This window comes from Gopherus flavomarginatus (assembly GCF_025201925.1).
Source record: "Gopherus flavomarginatus isolate rGopFla2 chromosome 13 unlocalized genomic scaffold, rGopFla2.mat.asm SUPER_13_unloc_1, whole genome shotgun sequence".
In the NCBI taxonomy this organism is placed as follows: Eukaryota; Metazoa; Chordata; order Testudines; family Testudinidae; genus Gopherus; species Gopherus flavomarginatus.
Genome location: NW_026114609.1, coordinates 3,789,743 through 3,812,948, shown reverse-complemented (window position 1 = coordinate 3,812,948; position 23,206 = coordinate 3,789,743). Strand labels below are relative to the sequence as shown.

The following is a 23,206-nucleotide window of genomic DNA, read 5'->3' as shown; positions in this document are numbered from 1 at the left end:
AACATCCCATTGGCCTCACCCATGGGGCTGATCCCCAAGGGAGACAGGATGATCTGGTTTAGTGGGGACCATTGAAAGCTTAAAGCCATCACAGTGTCCAATGCCTACCCCATCCCTAGGCCTGGGGAGAGTCAAGACAAGCTGAGGGGAATGGAGAACATGGCCCTGGCATACAATGACATGTGTGTCTTTAGCCAGACCTGGGAGGAACAGGTGTCCCAGGTGAAGAGGAGGCTGGGCTGCCTCAAGGAGGCAGGACTGATGGTAAAAGTTGAACAGTGTAAGGTGGGCATGGCAGAGGTGTTGAATCTGGGCCAATAGGTGGGGAGCGGCTGCCCAAACCCAAAGCTGGCCAAAAGCCAAGATGGGGGGCTCTTAACCAAGAAAGCCCCAATTGCAGCCCAGAGTGCTGGGAAAGACCTAATCCCAGTTTGAACCTCAGGGGTATTGGGATGGCAAAAGCATTCGGGCTGCATAATCCTTCCCACATGCGGCCTGTGAGTGCCATCAAGCACACCCAACCTAAGACCCCCCCTGCTGATCACGGCCCCTTGCAGATACCCCCCAGCCACCACCTCTCAGACCCACCCCTGCTCATTTCTTCCCCCTGCAGAGACCCCCCAGCCAGCCCCTCTCAGAGCCCCCCACTCAGACTTCCCTGCAGGGACCCCCCCTCCAGCACCTCTCAGACCCCCCAGCTCATCCCCTCCCCCCCACAGAGACCTCACAGACAGCGCCTCTCAGACCCCTGGCCACCGGCCCCACGGCCACCTTCCCCCTGGCAAACTCTTGTGTCCTGCACCCTCCCCCGCGTTTCCCACTCCTCCCTGGTCCACCTCGCCCCCATGCTGTCTGCATCCAAGTGTCCCCCACTCCACGTCCCGGCCCTGTGACCTGCCCCCTGCCCGGGTCTGACCTATCCCCTTGCCTTGTGACTTGTCCTGCCCCAGGGTCCAACTACCCCCTGACCCACATCCCACCCCTTCAGGTTCAACGACCCCGCATCCCACAACCCCAGATCCGATCGGCCCCTGCGTCCCGCCCCCCCTTGCATCTGATCGTCCCCCATCCTCCCTGTCCTGCTCCACACTCCTTTCACGTAACCTCTGTCATGGACTAACAGATTGTGCCCACCCGTGGCCCCATGTGGTCGGTGGGGGATGCCCCTTTCAGTGCGACAGCCCTTCTCGGGGGTCCACTCTCACTCTGGGTCAGGCCCCTACACCTGCTGGAGTTGCACCTCTCTGAGCCTTAGCACGTAGTCTCTGCTGTGGGCCCCTTAGGGACTCCACATGCTCTGGACCCCCCGGGGCTCCTCACCCCCGAAGGGTTTGATGCCTCTTATTCTCTAGCCTGGAGTAACTCTCAGCCAGCATAAAACAGGAGGGTTTATTGAGAGTTGAACCCAGCACAGGAAACTCTCAGGGCCTCAGGCCTGGCCTCCTTTAGCCCAGCACATCCTAGTCTCCTTGCAGCCAGATGGTGTCACGAACTGGGACTGTTCTTACTGTGGTCTGTGAATACTGTGTTGGTGCCTGTGACGTTATTGATATAAACTGGGACCATATAGAACATAGTTTGCCACCAAGGTCCTGTGGTGGCACCATATCCTATGTAAAAGGGGTCATATAAGGTGTCTAAGACGAGGTTATGGGTTGCTGGTTATGATTATGCTGTCTGTATGTCTGTATCATTATGTAGTTGAAGTTATAAGTATTGGCTGTATACTGTCTGTATTTCAAATTGGTGCTGAAGTTCTGGGAAACACCCCAGACAAGTTGGTGTTAGCTCTGCTTAGCCTGCTTGATGGTCCATTAAGGACCATCAGCTACCCATTGACCCATTGAGAGGAGGCAGATATGCCTTGTGACTCAGCAAAGTATGCAGGGACTTGCCCATGTGACTCCAGACTCCACCTTGCTGTAATTTTCCACAGTAAGAACAAAGAAGTGTTCTTACACCTGGAAGTGCCTATATAAGGCTGATGCCTCATCTCCATCTGGTCTTCTATCCTGCTTCCTACCTTACCTGATACTACAGAGACTGCAGAAGCAATTCGAATGAAAGAGGCAGCGAATAAACTGCAATTGGAGCATGAACAGAAACTAGCAGACCTTCGATTGCTGGAAAGGCAGAAAATAGCTGAATTAGAAAGAGAAGCTGCTGAAAGACAGAAAGAAGCTGCTGAGAGAGAGAAGGAGCAGCTGAACGAAAGAAGAAGGCTGATGAGAGAGAAGAAAAAGCTTGTAAGGGGTGTCTGGGATTACTGGCTGCTGAGGAGAGAGCTCGACAGAGGCAACAGGAGACTCATAAGATGGAACAGGAGACAGCCAGACTGCAGCTCCAAGTAATGGAAGAGCGGAGAAAGTCATTGTCACCTGGTACTCCACATACCCACCGCCAGGAGAAGAACTGGGAAAAGATGTGTCCCATTTACAATGATACGGAGGATATAGAGGAGTTTTTGTCTACCTTTGAGCTCCTCTGCAATCTGTGCCAGATCCCCGATGAACAGCAAATGCCTGTCCTGCTGACCAGACTGACTGGAATAGCCAGGGAGGTATTTAATGATTTGGGGGAACAAGAAGTCTTGGATTATGGGCGGTTTAAAGATTCTGTGGTAAGGCGGTTCAAGGTTACTCCTGATTCTTACAGAGTTAAGTTTAGAAAGTTTAAGATGTCTAATGATTGTATTTTTGTAGAATATGCTCATAAGCTGATGGGTTTTGTTAAAAAGTGGGTGATGGGAGCAAAGGTGCATGGGAGTTTTGAAAAGCTGCTGGATTTAATAACTTTGGAACAGTTCTTAAACATTATGCCTGACCACGTGAGAGCAGCTGTGTGTGATAGGGACCCTGAGTCAGTCCTACGGGCTGCAGAGATTGTGGATGCCCATACCCAAAATAGGGCTCGGGAAGGGTATAAACCCCAGGGGAAAAGTAGTCACCATTCTCCCCAGTTTAAGAGGAGGGAAAGATTTAAAAGTAAACCTCGCCCTGACTCTTATAAGGTGGCTCACGGGGGCGCAGAGGGTGGGAACTCTCACCCCAAACATAAGCAGATTACATGCTATCACTATGGGATGCTTGGCCACATAAGACCAGATTGGCCAACCCTAAAGGGCAGCCCAAAACCAGCAACCTCAAAAGCCACAGTAGATGCCAATTCCATTACCCTGAGCACCCAGGCTGAGCCAAGCCACAACAGCACCACCTTAAGTCCAGGGGCAAGCAGAGCAGTGGCTAATGCCAACTCCCTCGTCTCCGATGCTCTGGGAGGAGGGGATCAGCTCACCAGCTATGTCAGAACTGAGGCTTGGCAAGGAAGGGAGAGGTTTGTTATGGAGGCAAAGGTCAATGGTGTTGAGTGCATGGGATGGCGAGACACTGGCTCGGATGTTACTATAGTCAAGGGACATCTGGTGAAGCCAGAGGACATGCTGCCTGGGGAATATGTGATGGTAGTGGCACTATCTGAGTACTATTCTGCCAATGGCTAGAATCCACCTTGAGTGGGACGGCTTTAAAGGGGACGTGAAGGCTGCAGTCCGAGATTTAATTCTGGCTGATGTTTTGTTTGGAAATAACATACTGGGGGTGCCTGGCCAAGTGAAAGTGGTGACCAGGCCACAGAGGAAGTTCGGATCTGTGGCAGATGCCCTGACTGATGTCAGTGAGAGGGATGGCGAACAGACAGAGAGTGTCTCTCAAGATGAATCAGGTGAAGGTTTGTCTCTGCAAGAAAGCAGTGTGTCTGGGAATGGAGTTTCTGAATGTCTGTCTGATGTCTCAGAAGTGAATCTGGAGTTAGATCAAGAGCAAAAGGATCTCACTGGGGAGGAAAATGTTGCTTGGGAGCAGATTCAAGTAAATGGTCAGGTGGAAGCCCTAACTGAGGAAGGAAAGGGTAGATTTGTGATGGATGATGGATTGGTGGCTAGTGCAGCTTGTAAAAGTGAACCTAAAATGGATAACTGTGATTTGCTGCAAGTAGCTCAGTGTAGTGAAAAAAGCAGCAGCTTATCTATTGGGAGTAGCAATGTGCCTGGTAGGGAAATTTTGGAGGATCCTAGGCAGCCTTGTGAGCTGATGGCTTTGTCTAGTCAGCAGTTTGGGAAGACAGGGATAGTGGAAGATGAGTGTCTCTATCCCTTACCTGTTTCCTGTGTTAAGAAATGTGACAGTAAATGAAATGTGCCTGTGTCTGTCAGGGGTATTGACTGGCCTATGAAGGAAGCTACCTCAGTTTCAAAGCAGTTGTCTGTAAACAGCCCAGTGTGCTGGGACAAAGGAAAGGAAATCCCAAACTGTGTGCCTGGTAAAGGAGAATGTGTCTCCGGCTCTTCTGTGTCTGTGCAGCAAACAGAAGGTGCCTGTCAGCCTGTTGGTGTCACTAGACATAAATCTAGGCCTCAGTGAACCAAAGTTCCTCCATGTTGAACTCTACTTGATCTAGAAAGCTAGCAGCTGTGAAATGAAATGTGTATCAGTAAGTTATCAGTTGCAGCACAGCTAAAACCGGTCTAAAGCAGTGGTGATAAGGCCTGTGCACCTTTAGCAGAAGGACAAGATAACTTGCAGATGGAAAACTTACTAACAAGGTGCCGCGGACAAGATTACTTAATGCACCTGCGCTTACGTAACTGCTACAGGGGGAGGAAGGGGTGGGGGAAGAAAGAGGAAAAAAAAACTTATAAAAAGGGAAAAGCCTCTTGTGTAGGTGTGCATGATTTGAGACGTTCGTCTCCTTGCACCGCTTTGAGATCTCAAATAAACTTTGCTTGCTTCTCCACCCTGGTGTGTGTTCATTGGTGCTTCGCACTTTCGGCAACGAACCACTGTTGCTTGCCTCGGCACCCTCTGTGCCTGCAAGAAGCCTGTGATGGTTGAGGGTAATTCAGTTGTCTCGGAGTTGGTTGTAAATACAGCTAAAGCCCAGGAAGGGAATGGTCCTAAGTTTGTGTCTGCTGAGGAAAATGGCACTGTAACTAGGGTGCATCCAGTTAGTGTCTTAGCAAAATCCCAGACATCAGACAATTCTGGTGCTTGTAGTTTGCCAGTTGCTAATGTGTGGTTGGAAAAGGGTGTAGCAACTCTGTCTAATCAGGGTGATACCCTAGCCAGGGCACAAGGAGAGCAAAAAGGTGATTTAATTGTGTTACCTACTGACAGTTTGACAACTTGTAGCAAGAAGGAAAAGATTCCTGAACCTGTTCATGGCCAAGGGAAGGAAAAGGCTTCTAGCCTGTTAGCTAAAAAGTCTACAGGTTTGCCTGAAAGGGGATTGTGTAGAAATCTGCCTGATGGGCCAGAGATGATTCTGGATGTAAGTGAGACCCAGAAAGAGTCTGTGGGGGCTCAGGAAAGTGTCCTTTAGAGCAAGCCCTGGGTGAAGAGGGTAAGGGCAGAAGTTCTGAGAGGGGTGAATTGCTGCTTAAAGAAGCTCCTAGGGAAAGGAACCCTCCTGGTAACCTGTGCAAGCAGTTTACTGCAACTGAAGGGTGTGAAAGTGATTTAATCAAGGAAGTTTCAGTTCCTAACAGCCAGAAATTTTCTGTTGTGAATGGATCCACTGACTTTCCTTTTGAAAGATCCAGTGTGGGTAGCTTTGAAAAGATCTCAGATGGAGTAGAAGCTGTTAAGAAAGTTGAGGAGCCCTATAACCCCATGGCTGTGTGTGGCCAGCTTGTTGGGAAAACAATGGTGTTGGGACAGGAATGCCTCCATGCTAATTCTGTGAGTGAGCAGTCTGTGTTTCAGGATCTAAGGACAGATTTGGTTGCTGGTGTTTCAGAGCTAAACGGTTTTATGGCTAAATGCCAAGATCCCTACACTGTGAACAACATTAATATCTATGTTAATTTGATGTTAATTGGGTTCCAAACATTTGCCAGAGCTTGTGTAGATAAAATAGCTAGTTTCTTTAGCTCTTGGCAAGATCATATGAGACATACAGAAATCCTGCAGCAAAAGCAGATCCAATCCATTGTTGTTCAAACTAAGTTTTACCTTAAGTTTGGAAAGAAATTCAATCATGTTACTGAATATAAGTTTGGTAAAGCATTTCTGTTATACATTGATATGGTTTCTAACCCAGTAGAAGCTGTAATAAGACAAAACCCAGGATGGGGATCTCTTAGGATGCAGTCAATGAAGTCTGTCAGCCATTCCTGCATCAATTTTGCGTTAGGGGTGTGACGTTATTGATATAAACTGAGAACATATAGAACATGGTTTGCAACCAAGGTCCTGTAGTGGCACCAAATCCTATGTAAAGGGGGTCATATAAGGTGCCTAAGACCAGGTTCTGGGTTGCTGGTTATGATTATGCTGTCTGTATCATTTTGTAGTTGAAGTTATAAGTACTGGCTGTATACTTTCTGTATTTCAAATTGGTGCTGCAGTTCTGGGAAACACCCCAGACAAGTTGGTGTCAGCTCTGCTTAGCCTGCTTGATGGTCCATTAAGGACCATCAGCTACACAATTAACCCATTGAGAGGAGGCAGATACGCCATGTAACTCAGCAAAGTATGCAGGGACTTGAACATGTGACTCCAAACTCCATTTTGCTGTAATTTTCCACAGTAAGAACAAACGTGTTCATCTCCATCTGGTCTTCCATCCTGCTTCTTACCTCTGGAGGGACTTTGCTAAAAGCTGAAGCTCTACACAAGGGACTGATGACCCATCCCAGCAGGGGATTTTCTCCAGAGACTTGATTTGAACCTGCAGTTTACTCCATCACTGCTACAAGCCTGATCTAAGAACTTTGCCATCACTGTATATAATTGATTCCTTTTAACCAATTCTAGCTCTCATCTCTATCTTTTTCCCTTTATGAATAAACCCTTAGATTTTAGATTCTAAAGGATTGGCAACAGCGTGATTTGTGGGTAAGATCTGATGTGTATATTGACCTGGTTCTGGGGCTTGGTCCTTTGGGATCGAGAGAACCTTTTTTCTTTTACTAGAGTGTTGGTTTTCATAACCATTCATCTCCAGAACGAGTGGTGCCGGTGGTGATACTGGGAGACTGGAGTGTCTAAGGAAATTGCTTGTGTGACTTGTGGTTAGCCAGTGGGGTGAAACTGAAGTCATTTTTGTCTGGCTGGTTTGGTTTGCCTTAGATGTGGAAAAACCCCAGCCTAGGGCTGTAACTGCCCTGTTTGAGCAAATGGTCCTAAATTGGCACTCTCAGTTGGGTCTCCTCAGAACTGTATAGTCACAGGCTGGGGGCTGCCTTCCCTCCCCAGCTCTGCCAGGGGACTGGGGAACGGCCGTTCCTGCGGGGGCGGGGCGCTCGGTTCCCTCCTCAGCTCTGCCAGGGGACTGGGGAGCGGCCGTTCCAGTGGGGGCGGGGCGCTGCCTTCCCCCTCCGGCTCTGTGAGGCGACTGGGGAGCGGCTGTTTGACGGTGCTGCCCGTGGGAGCCAAGTGAGGTCTCTCAATCAGGGTGAACTGCTTACAAAACAGGGCAGCCAAATCCCAAACGCTGGTGGTTATTCCAATACTTAGATTTACCAACCAGCACAAAACAGCTTCTGTTGTACCTCACTGGTTACTTAAAAGTTTAAACCACACAGTTCCCTTAAAGTGCCCAGCCTCAGGCCTCTGTCCAGACACATCTGTCAGATATGATGATGATTCCTGAAAATCTTACTTCATCATATAAAAGAAAAGGTTCTTCCAATCCCAAAGGATCAGCCACATATCCATGTTCAATTATAACTTAGATTTTACTCAAAATACACGCCACAGCCAATTCTCATTAACTAAGCTAAAAGTTATTAAAAAATAAAAAATGTTGTTTAAAAGATCAATATACATAGAGACTTGAATTTAATTCTTGAGTTTCAGATGCATAGCAGAGGTGAGCTTGTAGTTGCCAAGAGTCCTTTTAGAAATTGTCTATAGGTTATAGTCCAATTTCCATATTCAAGGTGGCTCCCCCTTTTGAAACCCAAAGCAGATCTGAGATGAGAAGGATCGTGTCCCAGGGTTCTTATACATTTCCAGCAGCCTTTCGGCCTGAGAAAACAATAGGCTTAACTCCTTCTCCCAAACATCCTGGCAATTATACAAAGTCATTTATCCATTAAACAGTTCAGATACAGGTTACCACAACCTTCAAAGAGACATATAGACAATAATACTATTTTACTCGAGTATTATCATAAATGCTAATATTTCTTTTTTAATCTTTGAATTAAAACTATAGCAATAGACAAGACTCGTTTGCTTACATCACAAGATCTGAGCAAACACCTCCTCTTCTACCTCTGACAATGCAGACTTGCATTTCAAAGCTCTATTCATTTACATATCTTGCTAACCAGTTCTTAAGGTTCACCCATGGGTCAGGTCAGTCGGTGAGGTGAGGTAATTAACTCTTTCTGGCCCTGTCACCTTTCACTGAGATTTTATAGTACACTCATAATGTCACAGCCCTGTCCCCGCTGGAACCGCCACTCCCCAGGCCCCTCCCAGAGCTGGGGAGGAAAGTCAGCGCCTCGCCCCCGCTGGAAACGCCACTCCCGAGTCCCTTTCCAGAGCTGAGGATGGAAACAAGAGCCCCTCCCACTGAAGGAGTCGCCAGTCCTAAGGCCCCTTCCACAGCTGGGGAGGGAAGCCAGCACCCCGTCCCCGCTCGAACTACCACTCCCCACTCCCCTCCCAGAGCTGGGGAGGGAACCCAGCCCCCACCCCCGCTCGAACCACCACTCCCCACGCCCCTGCCGACCATTGGGGTGATGTCTGGTTAGCAGGCATATAGGTTCTTTTATTGTTTAATATGTTCTCTCTGTAACGCCTTTACCTTGAGAATCACTGTTTGCTGGCCATGGGCTGTATCGTACCTTAACTAGGGGCAGTTCTGCTGTTCCTAGCCTCTGAGGAAGAAAGGCCAAGCTGGCCTGCTGAGGGAGAGGATCTGCCTTAGTGGGGAATTCACACTGTAGGCAGGGAGCAGTACAGCCTGGAGATACTACAGCTAGGAGGCAGAGAGATGTGGGTTTCTACCCAAGAGAGGTGCCAGCTGGACAGTCTGAGAATGGGTGCCCTTGCTGGACCACAGAGGGGGAATACAGGTGCAATGGCCCTGAATAAGGACAGAGAGAGCACAAGGAAACAATAAGACATCATCTGTCATACTGATAGTGATCTCAGCACACAACCTACCTAACCATTTGCATGTCTTTCTAGGCTTCATAGAACAAGGGAGTTGTACGGAGGGATGGGAAGGAGAATAACCAGGTAGGCCAGGGGATGTTAATGAGGAGTTCTTCCAAAGAGCAAGGGACAAAGCCCAGAACCACAGAAATGTCAGGGTGGAAGGGAACTCAAGAAGTAATCAGCTCCAGCCCTCGGCCTATGACAGTGTTGCTTCGGATTTGAGGGGTGCGTGTACCCTAGAACAAGAGCAACCCAACTACAAACATATTATGTACATTCAGCCACCCTGAAGTAATGAAATAGACCACCACACAGTTAAGGGTTATTTTCGAGACAGGAGCAAGGTTATACCTAGCTACCTCATAGCTCGTTCACCCCCTGCTTCTGCTTAGTATTTAAAAACTCCATATTGTCCCTATCACTGCTGGCCTAGATTTCTCCTCCTGTCCCTTTCTTGTCAGGTCAGATGAGGTAGCTGGGAGGTTAAAGTGATGGACTGCTAATCCACTGTGCTCTGCATGCATGAGTTCAAATCCCATCCTCATGGGATGCTTTTAGTCTTCACCCCTCCTTTATAGACAACCATCTCCCCTTTGGTACAATGACAGATCAAACAATAATGCTTCTTGCAAACAAAAACCTTCTCAGAAACTCAGACAACCCTCTCTCCTCCCCATCCCCGGCTTTAAATAAAATATCTAAATCTCAGATTTCTAAAAAAAAAATTCTCTAGTTCTGTATTTATTAGTTTTTATCTCAAGAGATAACATCCTGATAATCTCCCCCAAACACCCTGGGACCTCCTCAAATTATAAAAATACCCCATTTCTCAGCAAGGCCACGACAGTGACCGACAGCTAGAATGTCTAGGGCAAGCTGTCCTGAAGAAGGCAACTCAAACATTTTCTCCCTGCTTCCCTTGGCAAGGTCTGACTGGGAAAAGAAAATTCCCCAAACTGAAAATTTTCTGCTGAAAAACCAGTACTAGTCTGTTTGAGGACTTTGATTTAAATGTATTATTGTTATTCTCTTCTGATTTATCTCATTTCAGTCTTTGTCCTCCAGATGTGTTTCCAGCTGTTGAGTTGTGGGGGAGAGAGGCCAATTCATAATGTCTCTACTTCCCTTTCATAGTTTCTTCCAACTTGCTAGGAAGTACCTTTGCTACGACATGAGTCAAGCACTGTCCATTGTCTCTGTGCTATCTCGGAGAAGTCTGCATTGTACACGGTTCCTGGAATAGTCCTTGGGAGTGTGGATACCTTCAATGGGCCAGCAGCAAGTCTGGCTCCTCCATTTTTGCACCTGAAAGGCTGGTCTGGGCATTTCCCAACCTCATAACATATTTCTGTAATGCACACAGAGCAAACTTCATAACTTCCCAAACCAATGTGAGCACATAGAATGCAAGAAGACATTAATGTTCAGTAGATGAACAGTTCAAGATTTTTAAAATGATCCCTCACCAGGCAGACTTTGTTCAAAACATATTATCACTATATGAGAGTGGTGAATATGGGGCTTGCAGGGTGCTACTTTGAGCACAGCTTGCCACTCCTGGGCTTCCATTGCAATGGGAACGTGCCCTTAGAGTCCATCTCTCCTGGGATAAAGATGGCAGGATGGCTGGCCTGGGTCATCTGACTTGGGCTCATTATGCTAAGGCTGAGAGGCTAAAAACTGTGGTGCAGATATTTGTGTTCACACTGAAGCCTGGGTTCAGAAACCCTCACCCCTCGTGGGGTCTCAGAGGTTGGGCTCAAGTCCATATGTCTGCACTGTCATTTTATAGTCTTGCAGCCCCAGCCCCATACGCCTGAGTCAGCTGACCCAGGCTTTGAGACAGGTGCCCTGGGTGTGTTAATCACAGTTTAGACATCATGTTAGGGTACGTCTCCAGTGCAATGAATCATCCAGGGCAGGGCTGGGTTGGAGTAATCAGGGTCATGTGGCTTGGGCTGTAAAGTTGCAGTGTACGTGTCTCGGCTCAGGCTCAGTACCCTGCTCTAGGAGCCCAGAAGGTTGGGAAGGAGTTTAGCAAGTGGAAATGGTAAAACCGCAGGGCAGTATTACCCTGGAGTCATGTCAGTTCTCCATTGGTCTGTCTGCTTTTGGGGCAGGGATAATAACTCCCAGTGGTGCCTTGTTAAGTGGCTTTTGGGGCACCTGCTCTTGGCTGCTGTCAGAAGACAAGATTCAGAGCTAGATGGTCCTTTGGTCTAGCCCAGTGTGGTTTTTCTTATGGTTTAAATTACACTCCAGGCACTGATAATAGAGTTACTGAATGTTTAGGAGTTAGCAGCTGGTAGGTCGTGGATGACCCCCCGGGACTGGGACAGGGACAGGGACAAGGGCAGGGTCAGGTCTGGGCTCTCACACCAGATGCTCTTTGTGGCTGCCAGAATCTGTGGGAGGCTCATTTAGGTTACACTGAGTGTGAAGTCCTGCTTTGTGCACAGTGTATGAGAATGAAAATCCTAAACTGGCCTTTGAAATAACGAATGCAGCAGGACGTGTTATTGTCCCTGCCCCAAAGCAGACAGACCAATAGAGAAATGCCATTGAATCCAGGGTAATACTCAGTGGTTTCCCCAGGAATTGAAATTAGGGGGGGTGTTTGAATTTACAGGGAGGGTGTCAGGTCCAATGAGATAAATAAAAGAGATATGAATAAAGTAAATGTTTTGTTAGGATTATGCAAATTTAACATAAGGATAATGCAAGTTACACCAAAACACATAACAGATCTAGATTTCTAAAAAAAAAAAAATTAAAAAAATGTATTTAATTTAAATTGACTTTTGAAAAGTAAGCCATCATGGGATAAGAGGGCAGTCTTCTCATGGATCAGTAACTGGTTAAAAGATGGGAAACAAAGGGTAGGAATAAATTATCAGTTTTCAGAATGGAGAGAGATAAATAGTGGTATCCTTGAGTGGTCAGTTCGAGGACCAGTACTGTTCAACATATTCATCTGGAAAAATGGGTAAACAGTGAGGTGGCAAAATTTGCAGATAATGCAGAACTATTCAAGATAGTTAAGTTCCAGGCAGACTGCGAAGAGCTACAAAAGGATCTCACAAAACTGGGTGACTGGGCAACAAAATGGCAAATTAAATTCAATGTTGATAAATGCAAAGTAATGCACGTGGGAAAGCAATCTCAACTATACATACAAAATGATATTATCTGAATTAGCTGTTAACACTCATGAAAGAGATCTTGGAGTCATTGTGGATAGTTCTCTGAAACATCCACTCAATGTGCAGCAGCAGTCACAAAAGCAAACAATGTTGGGAATCATTAAGAAAGGGATAGATAATAAGACAGAAAATATCACATTGCCTCGATAGAAATCCATGGTACGCCCACACCTTGCATATTGTGTGCAGATCTGGTCACCCATCCTAAAAATATATTTATTGGAATTGGAAAAGGTACAGAGATGGGCAACTAAAATGATCAGGGGTATGAAACAGGAGGAGAGATTAAAATGACTGGGAATTTTCAGCTTAGAAAAGAGATGACTAATGGGGATATGACAGAGGTCTACAAAATCCTGACTGGTGCGAAGAAAGTGAATAAGAAAATTTTATTTAATCCTTCACATAACAGAAGAACTAGCAGTCACCCAATGAAATTAATAGGCAGCAGGTTTTAAAAAAAACAAAAGGAAGTACTTCTTCACACAATGTAAGGTCAACCCAGGGAACTCTTTGCCAGGGGATGCTGTGATGACCAAAACTATAACAGGATTATAAAAAGAACTAGATAAATTCCTGGAGAATAGGTCCATCTGTGGCTATTAGCCAGGATGGGGAGGGATGCAATACCATGCTCTGAGTGTCCCTAGCCTGTTTGCCAGAAGCTGGGAATGGGCAACAGGGAATGGTCACTTGATGATTACCTGTTCTGTTCATTCCCTCTGGGACACCTGGCCTTGACCACTGTTGTAAGACAGGGTACTGGGCTATATGGACCATTGGTCTGACCCAGTATGACCATTCTTATGTAAAAATGAATGATAATAATAAAAATGTTTAGTACAGAAACTCCCCAATATAATGACCTCCCAAGATAGCAACAATGTGGGATAACAACCTGGGTAAATAATTCATTTTAAAAATCTTGGCCTACTAGGAAACATATTTATATAAGTTTCCATTCCCAGTCACAAATCTAGCATTCTGGAGCAAAGTGACTAAAATACAGTCCAACAAACAAATGTTTATTTAACACGCCCCTCACTTTTCCCTCCACCGCACTCCACTCACCGGTGTTGTCCTTGGTCAGTGGAGACTCAGAGTTCAGAGGTGCTTTCATGTGAGTACACCTGCCAGGTGGGGGACAAGAAGGCACCTTGCTTGTTCCTCCAGCTGCTCACTGTTCCCTCTGGCCACGGCTGTTCGTTGTACCACCATTCACTCCACTGCTCTGTTGCCAAAGGCCCTGCACAGTCACCTTCTGCTGCCACCGTGACCTCTGCAAGTTGGTCTCTTGAGGTTCCACCAGCTCTCAGTCATTTCAGCTGAGCTCTCATTGGGGGAACCTAGCAGCTAGTGCAGTCTGGGCTGTCTCTTCCACAAAACCGCTGTCCCACAGGAACACTGTCCCCACAACAGGACTAAGCACTTAGACTTGATTGTCAGTGATTTCAGCTGCAGTGGTCAGTTAACAGAACAAAAGACTATCTATGGAGCCTAATCAGCTCTGTCTTTAAACAGTGGAGAGGGACAGATCCCCACCCTCTCTCTTGATGTCTTCAAATCATCACAGGCTACAGTTCTACTGCCCTTTACTCAAACAATAAGAACAACATTTCATCCCCTCCTGCCCCCACATTCAAGTGGTTTGTAACCCAACCTCAGCCAAAATCTATCACTTGGACAACACAGCTCTGTTTGCTGGATACCTAGGTAGATTAGGTGTGAATGTAAATAGAATCTAGCCCTGAAGCCTTTCCCTGCAGCCCCAGCTCATCACTAGCTGTCAGGGAGAGCTCATTTAGACTTTGCTTACAAATCATCATTTGAAATTAATAGGTTGGCCAACACCACCGAAATGAATGCACTGGCATCATAAAAAACAGCTGTATAAGGAAGCAAGGAAGCTAGTCTATGTTCATACTTTTCAAATCTATTATACTTTTTCAGACACACATATTTTATCATACACTGTATAAGCTTTTAAAGTGTGTATTAATGTTTCAGTTTAAATTCAGATTTCCAAACAGTCAGTGAATTGGTATGTAACTAGCTCACAAAACTGGGGGGGTTGTGTGCAGGGAAATCACTGTTAATACTTCATTGCGGTTTTACCTTTTTTGCTTGCTAAACTCCCTCTCAACTTTGAGGGGTCCCAGAGCCCAGTATTGAGCCTGAGCTGAAACATCTACACTGCAGATTTACCACCCCACAGCCAAAGCCTTGGGAGCCTAAGCTGGCATGGGGCAGTGTCATAATATTTTTTCCCAGATCTGGACCTTAGCGTCCAAAACATGGGTGTTAGCATGAAAACCTCCAAGCCTAGTTACCAGCTTGGACCTGATATCGCTGCCACCAGCTAGGAATTATACAGTGCCTAGCTCACTGTGGTCTCCCCAAAACCTTCCCTGGGGGACCCCCAGACTCAGATGCCTTGAGTCTTACAACAAAGGGAAATAACCCCCTCCCCTTATTTCCTTGTTACTTCCTCCCAGGCTCCCCTCCCTGGACGACCCTAGGAGATTCCCTGCTTCCAGTCCTGGAAACACAAGTACCGAGAGATCTAATCTCTCTTCCCCCCTTACCCAGAGGGTATGCAAAGTCAGGCTTAGTAAATCTAACACAAAGAGATTTTTCCCCCTGAATTCTTTCTCCCACCAATTCCCTGGTGAGCTGCAGACTCAATTCCCTGGAGTCCCCACTAAAGAAAAACTCCAACAGGTCTTAAAAAGAAAGCTTTATATAAAAAGAATGAAAAAGGACATAAAATATAGTCTCTGTAATAAGGTGACAATATACAGGGTCAATTGCTTAAAGGAAAAAAATGAATAAACAACCTTATTCCAAAAGAATACAATTTAACACATTCCAGCAACAACACACATGTAAATACAAAAGAAAAACAATATAAACCTATTGTCTTACTATCCTTGTACTTACAACTTGGAAACAGAAGGTTAGAAATCCTGGAGATAGAAAAATCACTCTCAGAGCCGAGAGGGCACAGACATAAGACAAAGAACAAAGAACTCACACCCAAAACTTCCCTCCACCCAGGTTTGAAAAAGTCTTGTTTCCTGATTGGTCCTCTGGTCAGGTGTTTCAGGTTCCCTGTGTTAACCCTTTACAGGTAAAAGAACATTAACCCGTAGCTATCTGTTTATGACAGGCAGCCTTCGGTGATTCATTGCAGTCTGGACATAGCACAGCATTATGTCTACATTGTCATAAACATACTCAAGTCACTATTCTCAAACCCTGGGTCAGTTGATTCAGGCTTGTGGGGCTTGTGCTTCAGGGTTATAAAATTACCGTGTAGACACTTGGGCTTGAGCCCAGCTTCCAAGACCCCATGAAGGGTGAGGGTCTCCGAGCCTGAGCTCCAGTTTGAGCCCAAATGTCTGCACTGCAGTTTTTAGCCTCACAACCTGAGCCCCAGGAGTCCAAGTCAGATGATCCAGGCCAGCCGGGCCTCAGGGCTTTTATCACAGTATAGATGCCCTCTCAGAATATGTCTACATTGCAATGTTAGCCCAGGGTTAGCAGAAGTCATGTCAGCAGCCCCAACTCATAAACCTAAACTACAAGGAAAAAACCCACCCCAAATAAGCTGGGCAGTTTCCTTCTCTCTACGGTTCATAAGTCCAGCAACCAAAAGTCCTTTAACATGAGCTATCCCCTCTCTGCACCCCAATCACAGCTGTTGTCCTTAGTCAGTGCAAGCCCAGAGGTGCCTCTGTAGAGTTCACCTGCCATCCTGGGTGGAAAAGGGGGAAAATAAGAAGGCACCATACTCATTATGTTGTCTAGGGACTCACTCATCCCTTCACTGCCACTCTGTCCTAACATTGATCTAACCCCTAAATTTTAGTATTAGGACCCAGGGCCCAGCCCACTTGGCTTTGGAACCCCTTTCCCCTGCCTAGCGAGTGCTATTGAATTGAGGGTGAGCCCCTCAATCGGGGTCTGCCAAGCACAGTTGGGCTGCCCTCAAATCACACAACAAGGATAACAACGCTTTATTTCTCCTGCCCGAATAACAAGGAGACTGGGAATCCAACACCAGCCAAAAGTGATCATTTCAGCAAGCAACCCAACATATTTCCAACATACTGTAAAATCCACATGCAGACTCATACATGAAACCTTGCAAGAAAATCTTCCTGAGGGAGTCTGAGGCACCTGCTGCTGGAGGGAAGGAGGGAGCCGTGGATTGGGATTGAGAAGCAGCGTGAGATGGAGGGGCCTGTGGGTTGGGATCAAGGAGCAGTGTAAGGAGGAGAGAGTTGTGGGTTGGGATTGTGGGGCACTGGGAATAGGAGGGGTATGTGGATTGGGACAGAGGAGAAGGATGAAGAGGAGTAGGCTCTGGTTCGGAGTGAGGAGCAGTGTGCATAGGAGGGACAGAGGGTTGGGATTGAGGGGCACTGGGAAAAGAAGGGATATGGGTTTGGGCTGTAGAGCATCCTCGTTTGGGAATCCAGCAGGAAAGGGGAAGGCAGCAGGTGATTCCAGTTCCTTAGGGATATTCTGTGTGTTTGTATGTGTGTGTGTGTGCAGGGGAGGAACATGCTATATGCCCAGAGGCCTTTATTCCTCCAGGCTGCAAGGACAGAGGGGCTGTCAGGAAGTTGCCCCTTCAAACCCACACACAAAAAGGCCTTTCTGAGGAAAGGGAAAATCCTGAAGAGAAAGAGGAACATCAAAGAGGACTCCAGAAAGACAATATAAGATCCTTATGAGTAGTTTATCACCTGACCAGGGACTTTAACCCTGGACCCTCAGATTAAAAGTCTGACGCTCTGCCAACTGAGTTAGCCAGGCTCACAAAGGAGAAGAGCAAGTTGGTGCAGAAGAGAAATTAGTGAAGAAAACAAGAGCAGGAAACAATAGGGGAAACCTGCTGCTCTGTGTGGCCTGGTCAACACTACGAGTTCATATCGAATTTAGCAGCATTAAATCACATTAACCCTGCACCCATCCACAAAACGAAGCCCTTTATATCGATATAAAGGGCTCTTAGTACCAATATCTGTACTCCTCCCCAATGAGGGGAGTAGCGCTGAAATCGGTATTGCCATGTTGGATTAGGTTAGTGTTGCCGCAATTAGATGGTATTGGCCTCCGGGTGCTCTCCCACAGTGCACCATTGTGACCGCTCTGGACAGCAATCTGAACTTGGATGCACTGGCCAGATAGACAGGAAAAGCCCTGAAAACTTTTGAATTTAAATTTCCTGTTTGCCCAGCATGGGGTGCCGATCAGCACAGGTGACCATGCAGTCCCAGAATCAAAAAAGAGCTCCAGCATGGACCGTACGGGACATACTGAAGCTGATCTCTCTATGGTGAGATGAATCTGTTCTATCAGAACTCCGTTTCAAAAGACGAAATGTCAAAACATTTGAAAAAATCTCCAAGGTTATGACAAACAGAGGCCACAGCAGGGACTCAACACAGTGCTGAAACTTAAGGAGCTGAGACAAGCGTACCAGAAAGCCAAAGAATGAAATGGATGCTCACAGAGGGAGGGGCGACTGTTGACTGTAGCTATCACACAGTTCCCACACTCTCCGAAAACCCTTTGAATTCTTGGCTGAGTTCCCAAATCCTGAAGGGTCAAAAACATTGTTGCGGGTGGTTGAGGGTATATGTTGTTCCGCCCGCCCCTCGTGAAAGCAAACGAAAAACAATTGTTTCTCGCCTTTTTTCAATGTCATTGTACGTCTATTGGATGCTGCTGGCAGACATGGTGCTGCAGCGCTACATAGCAACATCCCTTTCCCTTCCCTTTCCTTCCGGACGGCAGACAGTACAGTAGGACTGGTATCCTTCATCATCATCCCGTGAGTGTTCCTGGCCGGCCTCGGTGAGGTCGGCCGGGGGTGCATGGGCAAAAATGAGAATGACTCCCAGGTCATTCTCTTCTTTAAGCTTTGTCTAATGGAGATTCAGTCCTGCCTGGAATATCATAGCAGCTGGAGGCTTCCCTCCCCTCCCCCGTTGAAACTCTGCTTGCAGAGGCAATAAAGTCAGTGTTGTTTCAAATTCATGCATTCTTTATTACTTCATCACACAAATGGGGGGACAACTGACATGTAACCCAAGAGGGTTGGAGGAGGAGGGAAGCAAGGGATGGGGTTGTTGCAGGGGCACCCACTAGAATGGCATATAGCTCATCATTTCTGGGGGATGTCTGGGCTCTGACTGGGAGCGGCCGTTGGCCTCTTAGTCTTTAGTAGACTTGCCTGATAGTCTAGACAGGACTGACTCTCCCTTTAGACAAAACTTAAAGAAGGGAATGACCCGGAGAGTCTTTCCCATTTGAGTCCATGCACCCCCGGCAGACCTCACCGAGGCCGGCCAGGAGCACCCATGACAGCAGCAGATGGTACAGTAAACTGGTAACTGTCATTGTCAACTTGCAAAGCAGCAGACGGCACGGTATGGTTGGTAATCATCTTTGCTAACTTGCAAAAGGCAAGAGGATGTTGGTGTGTAGCACTGCAGTAGCGCGCCTGTCAGCACCATCCAGTAGACATACGGCGACAGTGAAAAAAGGCTGAACAGGCTCCCTGGTTGCCATGCTATGGCGTCTGCCAGGGCAATCCAGGGAAAAGGGCTCGAAATGATTGTTTGCCGTTGCATTCACGGAGGGAGGAGTGAGTGACGACATTTACCCAGAATCACCCACGACACTGTTTTTGCCTCATCAGGCATTGGGATCTCAACCCAGAATTCCAATGGGCAGGGGAGACTGCAGGAACTATGGGATAGCTACGGGATAGCTACCCACAGTGCAACGCTCCAGAAATCGACGCTAGCCTCGGTACATGGAAGCACATAGCCGAATTAATGTGCTTACTGGGGCAGCGTGCACTCGACTTTATACAATCTGTTTCCAAAAACTGGTTTCTGTAAAATCGGAATAATCCCGTAGTGTAGACATACCCTGTGATTAACAACTTTGGTGGCTAATTGAAAGGCTGATGGTTCAAACTCAAGTGAAGATGGAGGCGTTTTTTTTTAGTGATGAGAATCCAGTACATTTTAACACACCGAAAATCTCCTCAATGCTGCTCTAGCCTCATTGGGCAAGCATAAGTAACACTTTTCCCAGATGTATTGGTGGTATAGTGGTGAGCATAGCTGCCTTCCAAGCAGTTGACCTGGATTCGATTCCCAGCCAATGCACTGATGTGGTGTTTTCTCCCATGGGACTTGGTTTAATTTCAGTCACATTGTATCAGTTTATCAATGGAATGAGAGAATCAATGTCCTGCAGGTCATTCAAAACACAATGGAGGAAGAAAGGGGTGGGACTAGACAATAAGTCGTTGGAGTTATCCTGGTATTACAATGTTTGTTTTATTTTTTTTAAAAAACTTCCTTTACTTCCCTCTCCCTTTTAGACTTGGAGCCTTTAAGGTCAGAAGGGAGCAATGCGATCATCTAGTAAAACTTGCTGCACCTTACAGGCCAAAAGACCCCCCTCTCCTCCTGTAATAGACCCGGGAAGGGAGGCAGCTCTGTGCACTGCTCCTACCCCAGGCAGCACATGGACGACCTCTGCTCCACTCCCTCAATGGGTGTGCAGAGATGTGCCGGCAGCACTAAGGTGGCTCCCTGCCCACACTGCTTCTGTCCCTCCGTGCCACTCCCAGAAATGGCCGGCATGTCCCAGCATCCCCTGGGGTGGGGGGAGTGTCTCCATTCACTACCCCTGCCCCGAGTACCAACTCCCCAGCTCCCATTGGCAAGGAACTGCAGCCAATGGGAGCTCTGGGGGCGGTGCCTGCAGGCAACAGCTCAAGGAGACCCCCTGGCACGGCTCACCTAGGAGCTGCTGACACAGGGTTGTGTGTACTGGTCACTTTGGGAGCTGCACTGCCCGGGGTAAGCGCCACCCCTCCTGCACCCCAACCCCCTCCCCCAGTGCAAAGCCAGCACCCCGCACCCAAATTTCCTCCCAGAGCTTTGCTTGCCTTCCTTTCACCCAGAACCATCCTTCTTCTCCTGGGATGCAAGTAGCCATCCCTGGGAAGCCAAGTGGCAGGCACAGGATTCTACCTCCCAGTAGCCAACCGCACCTCCTCAGGCTTTGCAGAACGAATGGTGGCGCTCTACTAACCCCACTTAGCCGCACTGAGGCGTTTAGCTTCTGCCCTGCCTTCCTCAGCTCGACTTTCCTCTTTTGCCCCATTCCTGCCTCACTCCCTCCTTTGGCAAGTCACACAAAGGAGGCCAGCAGGAAGAGCCGGCCTCCGTAGGCCAACCTCCAAGGGCAGAGGAAGCCAAGCCACAAGGCTTCAAAAGGTGACTCTCCAAGATCATCTAGCTTTCCCCTGCTGATGCCAAGGCTTTTTCCTCAGCTCATTTCCCCACCCTCTGCCATGCAGGGGTTAGGGTTATCGCATGTGTTACATAAAATTGGGCCAGCTAGTAAGCGTAGGGAGGACTAATGACCCACCAGAGTCTGGCAGATAGCAGCACATTTATTATACTGATAGCTAAGCTCAAAATAAGTGGGGGAGGAGGGGTAACACTTACACTCACATACTCACGCTCCCAGGACAGGCACATCACTGCAGATGTCAGGATTCTGCAAGGTAAGTGTCCCACAGCGCAGCTATGGACGGTGCGATGAAGGTAAGTCTTCCTGAGGCACAGTGAAATACAACGCAGAGAACCACTGGCCAGGCGGTCTGGGCAAAGGGCATTCACTGGAGGTACAAGCTTGTGAGTGCTCTCCTGAGCACATGGTCCCTTCCCCTTTTAAGGGCCTGCACCTCATGGCCTGCGACTAGAGATGACTTGGCTGCATCTGGTTGGTCACGCTCCACTTTGGGCAGTGTCCATGCTCTGGGTGTGTGAGTGCTGCCTAATTAGAGTCCCAGACACCTTGTCTACCTGGGAGCTCTTCTGCTCTTCAACCAGAACATTCATCCCACGAGCAGTCCAGGAGGGAGCGGGACGGGAAAAGCCACTTCACGGGCATTCAGAGAGGGAGAGGAGACAAAAGTGGGAGCAGGGGAAGTATAACAGACCTTTTGAGCATAGAAATCACTGCTGCTCCTAAAACAGCAGGGACAGGTGTCATAAACAGATAGCTAAGGGTTAATGTCTCTTTCACCTGAAGCACCTGACCAGAGGACCAATCAGAAAACCGAATTTTTTCAACTTTGGGGTGGAGGGAATTTTGTGTCTGAGGTCTTTTGTCTTTGTTTTCTGCCTGCCTGCTTTCTCTGAGCTTTGGAGAAGTAGTTTCTTTTTTCTAGTCTTCTGTTTCCAAGTGTAAGGACAAAGAGATCAGATAGTAAGTTATATGGTTTCTTTTCTTTGGTATTTGCATAAATATAAGTGCTGAAGTGCTTTAATTTGTATTCTTTTGGAATAAGGCTGTTTATTCAATATTCTTTTAAGCAATTGACCCTGTGTTGTATCATCTTAATACAGAGAGAACATTTGTACTTATTTTTCTTTCTTTTTATATAAAGCTTTCTTTTAAGACCTGTTGAAGTTTTTCTTTACTTCAGGGAAATTGAGTCTGTACTCACCAGGGAATTGGTGGGAGGAAGGAATCGGGGAGATCTGTGTGTTGGATTGCTAGCCTGATTTTTGCATTCCCTCTGGGGGGAATAGGAAAGTACTTTTTGTTTCCAGGATTGGGAACAGAGAGGGAGATTCACTCTGTTTGGGTTCACAGAGCTTGTGTCTGTGTATCTCTCCAGGAGCACCTGGAGGGGGGAAGGGAAAAAGGATTATTTCCCTTTGTTGTGAGACTCAAGGGATTTGGGTCTTGGGGTCCCCAGGGAAGGTTTTTCAGGGGGACCAGAGTGCCCCAAAACACTCTAATTTTTTGGGTGGTGGCAGCAAGTACCAGGTCCAAGCTGGTAACTAAGCTTGGAGGTTTTCATGCTAACCCCCATATCTTGGACGCTAAGGTCCAAATCTGGGACTAAGGTTATTACATGAGTGGCAGCTGGTGGGAGATAGACAGAATCCAGAAGCCAGTAGAAATATTATATTTTTCTTTTCTCTGCTAAGGGCTTTTTAGCAGAGAGAAGCAGTTGGTTTTAAAAGGGAACCAGAGAGAATTTTTTTTTCTGCTCTCTCTCGCAGTTTGTGGCTTGCATGTTAAGGGTCTTTTGTCATGCAATAGCCCTCCCATTAGGAGGCAAGTACCAGCACTTATAGGCATGCAAATAAAGTGGTTTTTCTGGTTTCCCTTCATTGAACATTAGCTAGAGAGAGAAAAGGAAAATTAGCTAAAGGCACTGTTGCTAGGCAGACTTCAGGAGGCAACAGAGAACCTGCAGTTCAGAAGATAAACACCGGAGGGCACCCCAACACAAGAAAACAGGAACCATGACTTCTAAGGCAAAAATCGACGCCGAAGAACAAATCAAAGAAGCTGAACACAGGCGACAACTGGAAATAAAACAAAAAGAGATGGAGATGAAAGAAAGAGAAGAACAGATCAAAGAGGCAGCCTACCAAAGAGAACAGGCAGCCAAAGAGGCAGCCTACCAAAGAGAACAGGCAGCCAAAGAGGCAGCACACAAAAGAAAACTAGAAGAAGAAGAGATGGCCTACCGAAGGAAACAAGCAGAAGATGAGTTGGCCCACAGAAGGAAGCAAGAAGAAGAGGAGGCGGCCCACCGCCGAGACATGGAAAAACACCAAAAAGAAATGGAAAAACAACAAAAAGAAATGAAAAAACAACAAAAAGAAAATGAAGAGAAGGAAAAACAGAGAAAACATGAACTGAAGATGGCAAAAGCTGGGCTGCCTGTGCCAGTAAACCCTAACAACCCGGCGCCAAATATTGCTC

At 47.2% G+C, this 23,206-nt stretch overlaps 2 non-coding genes across 2 annotated transcripts; one reads left to right on the top strand and one right to left on the bottom strand.

Annotated features, from left to right (window-relative positions):
• Positions 1-17,124: 17,124 nt before the first annotated feature.
• TRNAK-UUU (transfer RNA lysine (anticodon UUU)) lies at positions 17,125-17,197 on the bottom strand. Its single transcript has one exon. It is a non-coding gene; the product is annotated as a tRNA-Lys (tRNA).
• Positions 17,198-19,494: 2,297 nt separating this feature from the next.
• Positions 19,495-19,566, top strand: TRNAG-UCC (transfer RNA glycine (anticodon UCC)). The gene has a single exon. It is a non-coding gene; the product is annotated as a tRNA-Gly (tRNA).
• The last annotated feature ends 3,640 nt before the right edge of the window (positions 19,567-23,206 follow it).